The sequence below is a fragment of the Trichosurus vulpecula genome, chromosome 7 (assembly GCF_011100635.1).
Source record: "Trichosurus vulpecula isolate mTriVul1 chromosome 7, mTriVul1.pri, whole genome shotgun sequence".
Taxonomy (NCBI): Eukaryota; Metazoa; Chordata; class Mammalia; order Diprotodontia; family Phalangeridae; genus Trichosurus; species Trichosurus vulpecula.
The window spans coordinates 48,061,096-48,069,784 of record NC_050579.1 but is presented as its reverse complement, the minus strand read 5'-3'; the positions used below and the strand labels follow the sequence as shown (position 1 = coordinate 48,069,784).

The window sequence follows — 8,689 nt, the reverse complement described above, 5'->3', positions numbered from 1 at the left end:
GTAAAATACTTAACCTCTCAGGGTACTAATTTCTTCCTCCATAAATAAAGGAATTAGACTAGCAGATCTCAATTCTCTCTGATTCTAAATGTAGGCTTGTAGGATCTTCCTAAAAGGAATGTCTTGAACCATTCTCCACGTGCAGCATGATCAGGACTATTACTTCCTGTTGTAACAGAACCAGATCAGGATGCCTCATACTTTATAAGTCTAAGCAAAGGGGATTTTAGGTCATTTTTTCTTATAGTATAGTTTCCCAGGATCCATGGCCATAATAATTCCTCTTCCCCTGTATTTTGCCTTGCCAATCAGGTGCTGAGTTACTGTAGTGTTAAAGTGTTTAAAAATCTTCCCAGACCATTAATCCCCTTAATAGGTCTCAGGTGGAGCTAGTTAAGGGAAGCTTGATTTGGGGAGGCTTATTTGTAGGAAGGCCCAAACCCTTTTGCAAATTAGGTCGTGAGAGGTGTGAAGCTCTCTGGCCCTAAAAAGGGTATTATAAACTTTGAGAGTAGCTGTTAAGCTCTGAGAACTGCAAGCTCTCAGAACTTAGACAACAGAGGAGGCAGGCAAGCAGATAACTAGAATCTGTGAGTAATTTTTTACAGGAAGGTATCAGCAGAGGAGAAGGTTACAAGATGGCTTGGCTCCTTGCTTCAATCTTGTGTTTTAATTTCCTTGCTGTTATAATGAGGTGGACTTAATGCTTTTGGGATACAATTGTTGCCATGTTGAATTGGAGTTATTGGTTTTGGGATTTGATCCTCTGGTGTCTAAATAAATATTTTACTTCTTCTGCCTTCTATATGGAGAGTCTTTTATATTCAGTAATACAGAACTATACAGGAATATTCATGGTCACTAGTGACATTATGACACTTGCCCAACAGATACAGTAAGGGAGGTTTTCATGTGGGTTTTGCACCAAACCAATCAGGTGCCAAGTCTCTATATACTGATAGATTGGTATTTTGCCTTGGGGCTCTCTCATGGGAAGGACCTTTCATTTCCTGGACAGGACTCTGGGTAGCCATTTGTTAAGGAGCCCCCTGCCTACTGCAACATTGGTGTTCCCCCCACTGGTGATTTATGTAAATGGTAAAGTGTGTGGCAAGATTATTAAGACAGTTGGAGCCCTGTCTATTGGATACCTTCTTCCTAATTTCTCTATGTTTCTATATCTTTCTGCATTGTTTAATTAAAGTAAGAATATTGACCCCTTTGAAGCTGTCTTTCCTTTAGAAAATCAGATCAAGAACCTGTGCTAGCAACCCACCCTGTGTGCTAGTGTGGTTACTAATACAACTTTATTATCTGCTCTTGAATTGCAATCTGAGTGGACAAAATACTCTCCCATGGTACTTCACTTTAGGGTATCTGTTGTCAACAGGATTCAGCTGAATGGACATTACTTGGCCCCAGTGTGGCCATTCTATATTCTTATATTCTCTTGAACTACAAAGAGGTCACAGACTTAAACAGCTTGAGGATCACCTTTATAATCACAGCCCAGCTTCTGTCCACCTCATCAATGAGCAACCTGCCCTCCAGCATCTGCCCTGATCTGTGCTCTTATTGCAGATCCAGGTGGGATGAATTCAAATTAGTTTCCAGCAGTGGATGATCTACTCTGGCCAGGTAGACAAAGGTCAGCCCTCTCTAACAATTCCCATAGATATGTCTAAAGTTTGGGTCATTCTCAAACGATTATGACTGAGATGATGCAGTGTGGAGGGCTGCATTCCCATAGCATTGTATTTCGTTTGCCAGGAGGCAGTTTAGTTCCTACAGGATATCACCTAATTACATCCTTTTAAACAAGCAAAAGTGTAAATACTCATGATTTCTGTTGTTTCCTCCAATAAGGAGAGATCATGAGCATCGAATGTCAAGCCAGCTGGGCCCAGGACAAGGACACAGGATCATGTGTCTGCATCCCCAATCAGGGAACGTGTGAGGAATACTTGGCCATGTGGTTCTAAATGCTACACTGGTGTCATTTCCCTTCAGGGTCAGTTTATGAGCCACACAAGAAAATCAGTTTCTTTCTTTTATAACCAAACTTCATCACCTACAGGTTTGAATGATCTTTACTTGTTCCCCCAAACTAAATCCATCCTCAAAGAATGAATATTTGTCACCCTCAATGATGTTTCAAAGGAATCCTGGAGGCTAAGAAGGTAATTCCCAAAGAGAAGTTCCCTACAAGTTTGAATAATGGCAGCAATCGTTGGAATAAGAAGGAAACACAATTTTTGCCTACATCGTGCCAGCCCTTTACAATTTTATCTCATTGGAGTCTCACAACAACCCTGCCATGTAAGTGCCACTATTAATGCCATTTTACAGTTGAACAAACTGAGTTAGAGGTTAAGTGACTTGCCCAGGGTCACATAGATAGAAAGTTTCTGAACCCCAATCTGAATTCAGGTCTCTGATGTCAGGCCCAGCCCTCTATCCATTGTACCACTTGGGCCTCAAAATAGAGACAATATATAAAGTATAAGCCTGAAGATTCTCCAGGTGACTACTTTGAAGGGATTAACTTCATCTAGTATGATTGTTAAAACACAAGCCCCATTGCAGTTTGACCTATACATGAGATAGAGTCAATTTCAGGCAAAAGTTGCCAAGGAGGCAAAGTTTGTAATTCACTTCCTGATTTCTCTCTTTGTTTCCCTCTCCTACTTTGTGCTCATGACTGTTCCACCACAGATCACCTTTTCCTCATTTTTGGGCTTCCCTTTCCCCATTACCTAGAGTAAGTGTTTGCCATACTTTCCCCGTTGAAAATGAACTTTGAAGAGACTGGAGATCTTTAGCTTTGAGAAGAGATTTATGGGGGACATGATAATGGAATAGCAAATGTGTGAGCTGGCTCTTGTTTCACAGGCCATTTGGTATGCATGTCACCTTGAGGGCCCTATCCAATGAAACCTGGGAAGTTGTGACCTCTCTAAGATGGCCTAGTGGGTATAGGTTGGCCATCAAATGTTACCTCAGCTACTTACTAGCTGTATGACCTTGGGGTCAGAGAAAGGAATGAAAGCAAATGAAATGACTGAAAGAAAGCAGGATGATTGAACAGTGTTTCTTTTTTAGTATTTATGTTCTCAGTGCTTGCCACATAGTAGGCACCTAAATAAATATTTATTGACTGACCAAAGGAATGTCACACCCACAGAGCCTTTGTATAAAATGGCATATGTTCTATCACTGAGTTCAGTGCAGAGGGATCATTCAATGTCACTGAAGCTATTGAGAAGAGAGAGAACTCCAGATCCATGAGTTGAGGATTCCAGTGTAAGCCAACTTTTTCCCCTTTGGTGGCTTTCCTTTGGTATTCATATAAGTCTCCCTATTCTCATCGTTACTCTGAAGAACCTTTGGAATCCACTGTATGACATGGGAAACACTGGCAAAGTACTGCCCATTGCATACTGACATCAAAGGAGGTACTGTGCTCTTTAAGTAAAGGAGAATTGAAGCATGACATGCACAAATTTAGAAAATCCACCCCAAATCTTCACATGGACTATTGGCTCTTGACCTGTGGTAGAGCATTCTGAGTTATGCCAGTCTCATCAGCAACATTTAGACACATTATAACTTGACTCTAACATAGTGATGTCATTTTGGTCCTAAGGAGACCAGCCATTCCTATGAGTATGTGTTTGTCCTTCCTGGATGCTCTCTCTCCTGGGTTAAGTACTCCCAATTGGTTTCTGTAGCTAATAGTGTGGTCAAGTGAGGTGACATAGAGAAAGGTGTTAATTCTCTCCTCCCCCAAACAATGACATCTTCTATTTCATTTCAGCTATGAAGGACATTAAGAAAGGGGAAACCAAACAGGTGTCACTGAATTCATCTTCCTGGGGTTTTCTAACCACCCAAAACTGCAGGGACTGTTCTTCCTGGTATTTTTGGTTGTTTATCTGGTGACTGTCCTGGGGAACCTTCTCATACTAATAGCAATCAGAATCAACTCTGTTCTTCATACCCCTATGTATTATTTCCTCAGCAACCTGTCCTTCCTGGACATCTGCTACACCTCCACCACTGTCCCCATCATGCTGGTGAACTTTTTTCAAGAGAAGAAGACCATTACCTATGAAGGCTGCTTGTCACAGCTCTTCTTCCTTGTTACTTTTGCAGGCTCTGAGTGTGTCTTGTTGGCTGCTATGGCTTATGACAGATTTATAGCCATTTGCCATCCATTACGGTTACCCAGTTCTCATGAGCAAGAGGGTCTGTGCCTACTAGCAGCTGGGTCCTGGTTGTGTGGGTTAGTGAATTCTTTGACACACACAGGGCTCACAGCAAATCTCATTTGTGTGGTCCTAACCAGATTCAACCATTTTCTCTGTGATATCCCCTTACTCCTGAAGCTCTCCTGCTCAGACACTTCAGCCAATGAGGCGGCACTCTATGTATCCAGTGCCACTATTGGTCTGAGCCCCTGCCTCTTCACTGCTGTGTCCTATATGCTCATTATCTCTGCCATCTTGAAAAATCCAGTCTGCTCAAGGGCGGCAAAAAGCTTTCTCCACATGTGCTTCTCACCTCACTGTGGTGGTTATTTACTATGGAACTTCCAACATCAACTATGATCAGCCCAGCTCTGGCTACTCCCTAGATGTGGACATCCTGGTCTCTGTCCCTCTTCTGTATTGTCACCCCCATGTTAAATCCTATCATCTACACCTCAGAAACAAGGAAGTCAAAGGTTGCCTTGAGGAAACTATGTGAAGGGTATATTTTACCCAGTGATTCCAGTGTTCAAATAAGTTCTTAATCTGGGTTCCACAAACTTAGTTTAGAAAATATTTATTAACTTTTAACATAATTATTTTTCTTTGCAAACCTATGTAATTTACTCATTAAAAACTTTATTCTCTACCACCACACTGTCTTTTTTCATTCTTTCCATTCTCCATTTTTATCTTCAATCTTTACCTATGTACTGGTAGCTCCTTTACTGCCAACAGACATGCCCCATTCTCACCATCTGCAAAAAAACCCTCTTTGACCCCATGGCTATCAGCTCATATCTCTCCTTTGTGGCTAACTGGCTTAAGAAGGCCATCTAAAACCAGTGCCTCCATTTCCTTTTCTTTCAATCTCTCTAAATTCTCTAGAATCTGCCTCAGACCTCATCATTCAACTGAAACTTCTCCCTTCATTTTTCCCTAATTGCTGCATGTAATGGCCCTTTCTCAGTCCTCATCCGTAGTCTTTGCCACTGTTGATCACCCCTCTTCTCCTCAATACTTTCTCTTCTAGGTTTTCCTGACACTATCCTCTCCTAGTACTGCTCTACCTAGGTGATCAGTCTCCTTTGTTGGATCATTATTTAGGTCATGCCCACTAACCTTGGGTGCCCCACAAGGTTCTGTCCTGGATTCTCTTCCCTTTTCACTTCATACTATTTCACTTGGTGATTTTGTCAGCTTCCATGGATTCAATTATCATCTCTCTGCTGATGATGCTCAAATCTATTTATCTGGCACTAATCCTCTCTGCTCACCTTGAGACTCATATCTCCAATTCCATATATATATATATATATATATATATATATATATATAATATATATATATATATATATGTATGTATATATATATATATATATCTTTTAAAATATGCCACAGAATTGCTTTCCTACCACTTGGCAGGCACTATATCATCTATAGAACTAAGGACTCTCCATCAGCCATAAACTACTTTATGGCAACAAACATGGGTCAAGGACAGGTAGGAAGTTAAAATTAGATTAAACAGAAGAAGCGAGGAACAGGACCCAGGTGAACAAGATTGGATAAGTTGAATAAAAGTCAAAAGGGTGGGAAGGGAGGGAGGGAGGGATGAGAAAGCATTTAGCAAGCACTTACTATGTGTCACATATTTTGCTTAGTCCTGGTGACAATATAAAAGGAGACACAGCTCCTGCCCTCAAGGAGCTTACATTCTTACCAGGGAAGACAACATTTATAGGCAAGTGGTAGCCAGGGAAAGAGGAGCGGAAAGGGATTGGGGAGAGAAATGAGTAGTATGCATGAGGCAAGAAGATGATAAGACGGCCCTAGAGTAGATAACTGGATGGCTAGGTGACTATACCCATTCATGTCAAAATAAGAAGAGAGGAAAAAAAAAGGTTTATTATGACTTTTTAACCTTATAAGGGCTGAGAATGAAATTTTCTGAATGAGAAGAACCAATCCTTATCCACTCTTATCAAACAGCTTTTGCTGAAGGACTTGATGTTTCTTAATGAATTCATGGGCATCTAGATGGCCCAGTGGATAAAGTACCAGCCTGGAGCCAGGAAGATTCATCTCCCTGAGTTCAAATCTGACCTCAGACACTCACTAGATGTGTGACCCTGGGCAAGTCACTGAACCCTGTTTGCCTCAGTTTCTTCATCTGTCACATGAGTTGGGAAAGAAATGACAAATGGCTCTAGTATCTTTGCCAAGACAACTCCAAATGAGGTCATGAAGGGTCAATCATAACTGAAATGATTGCATAACAATAATGAATTCAACATAAAACCATAAGGAAAAACTGTACTTATTTGTGAAATTTATACCACAGTAAAGTCAATTTGGTGACAATTAACATTATTTGAATCACAAGTAATGTCAAGCTGCTTTATATACTTCCATTGCTGTTAACACTTAAAACAAGGAAGATTAAACTTTAAAGTCTATGTGCATACATTTTCTTTTCCTGGAGAATCCAGTTGTTAATATTTACTGGCTAGCTCCTTTAAACATTGCTTGAGCTCAGGGGAATTGAAATAGAATTGGGAGGGAACGAAATCATCACCAGATTTAGCACTGGTAACCATAGACTAATAACAGTAATAATTATGACATTTACTACTACGTACACACACACACAGACACACATACACATCCAGAAAGAGAGAGATCGAGCGCCTTAGGTTTGCAAAGTGTTCTATATCTATTATAACACTTAAGCCTTGCCCTTGTATGCTCTCTCTGTCTCTCTGTCTCTTTGTGTGTGTGTCTCTCTCTCTCTGTGTGTCTCTGTCTCTCTGTCTCTCTCTATTTATGTATCCCATCTATGACACAATACAATTCAGAAAAGCATAGAAATACTGAAGAGGACATAATAAATGAAAACTTCTTGGAACAAAGCACCACCAGGAATTTTATTAAGCTAAAATATGGCTGTGTGCTAGAATGGGAGAGGCAAGATTTCAAACAACACATTCATCTGGTTGAGGATCAGGCAAGGCCAAAAATCTGGGGATCTGGAGACAAAGAAAGATAATCAACAATTTATGTTAATTCAAGGAATCTTCAGGAGGTGACAATCAGGAAAGACAGGGAAAGCTTGTGGAAATAGACAAGTATCAGATTGCTATAAGCAAAATTAATCCCAAGGACAAAATATGAACTTGAAAGAAGTATATGAAAATCAAGACAAAAGAAACAAATGGAAGGAGATGTCAATGCAGCAGTTATAACCATAGATGCACCCGGATTTTAAAATCCAACAAAAAGAGAATGGGAGAATGGATAAGAAAATAAGGGTCAGTAATTTGTCCATATAAATAACATCTGAAAAATAAAGCTACTCACAGATTGAATATGGGAGACTGGAACAAAATTTAATATGCCCCAGATGAAACTGTTCTTGCCATTGATTGTATTTGCACAAAATGGTATGTAGCATCTAAATTCGTAAAGGCAAACAGATAGAAAACAAATAACAAAAAAGTAAACTAACAATTGCAGGAGGGTTATATGTCTGAGAGAGCAAGAGAAATGCAACAGAAAGAAAAATTAAAAGGAAAATGTAAAACTAATATAAACATAGGATTCGAAAGACTAATGCTGATTATAGTAACTTTATGTTTGTCACATGTAAAGATTTAACCTTTTGGATAAGAATTTACTATTGGTGAAATTTATTAGGAAAACTGAAAGCAATCTGGCAGAAACTAGGTATAGACCAACATCTTACAACATATACTAAAATAAGGTCAATATGGATACATGGCATAGACATAAAGAGAGATATAATAAATAAATTAGAAGAACATGGAACATATTTCTTGTCTTTCAGTCATTTCGGTTGTGTCTGACTCTTCATGACCACATTTTGGGGTTTTCTTGGCAAAGATACTGTAGTGGTTTTTCCATTTCCTTCTCCAGCTCATTTTTATAGATGTGGAAACTGAAGCAAACAGGGTTGAGTGACTTGCTCAGGGTCACAGAGTTAATGAATATTTAAAAATGGATTGAAACTCATAAATATGAGTCTTCCTGATTACAAGGCCAGTGCTTTATCTACTGTGCCACCTAGCTGGCCCATGGAATAATGTTACCTATCTGATTTATGGGTAGAGAAGAAGCTATGAACAAACAAGAAAGAACTTTATGAGATGTAAAATGGATAGTTTTGATTACTTAAAATTACAAAGGTAACCAAGATTAGAAGGAGGACAGAAAATGGGAAAACATTTTATACACAGTTTCATATACAGAGAAACATATAGCTCTCCTGAAATTGTTACATTACTTTTTTGTCGTTTGTTTTCTATCTATTCACCTTATGAATTAGATGCTATATACTATTTGTGCAAATACCTCAATGCAAGAATAGTTTCATCTGGGGCATATTAAGGGCATAAAGCCCTCATATCTCAAATATGTGG

General features: G+C 39.4%; 1 pseudogene; it reads left to right on the top strand.

Moving 5' to 3' along the window:
- The first annotated feature begins 1,874 nt into the window (after positions 1-1,874).
- Positions 1,875-4,795, top strand: LOC118857511 (annotated as a pseudogene).
- Positions 4,796-8,689: the final 3,894 nt, after the last annotated feature.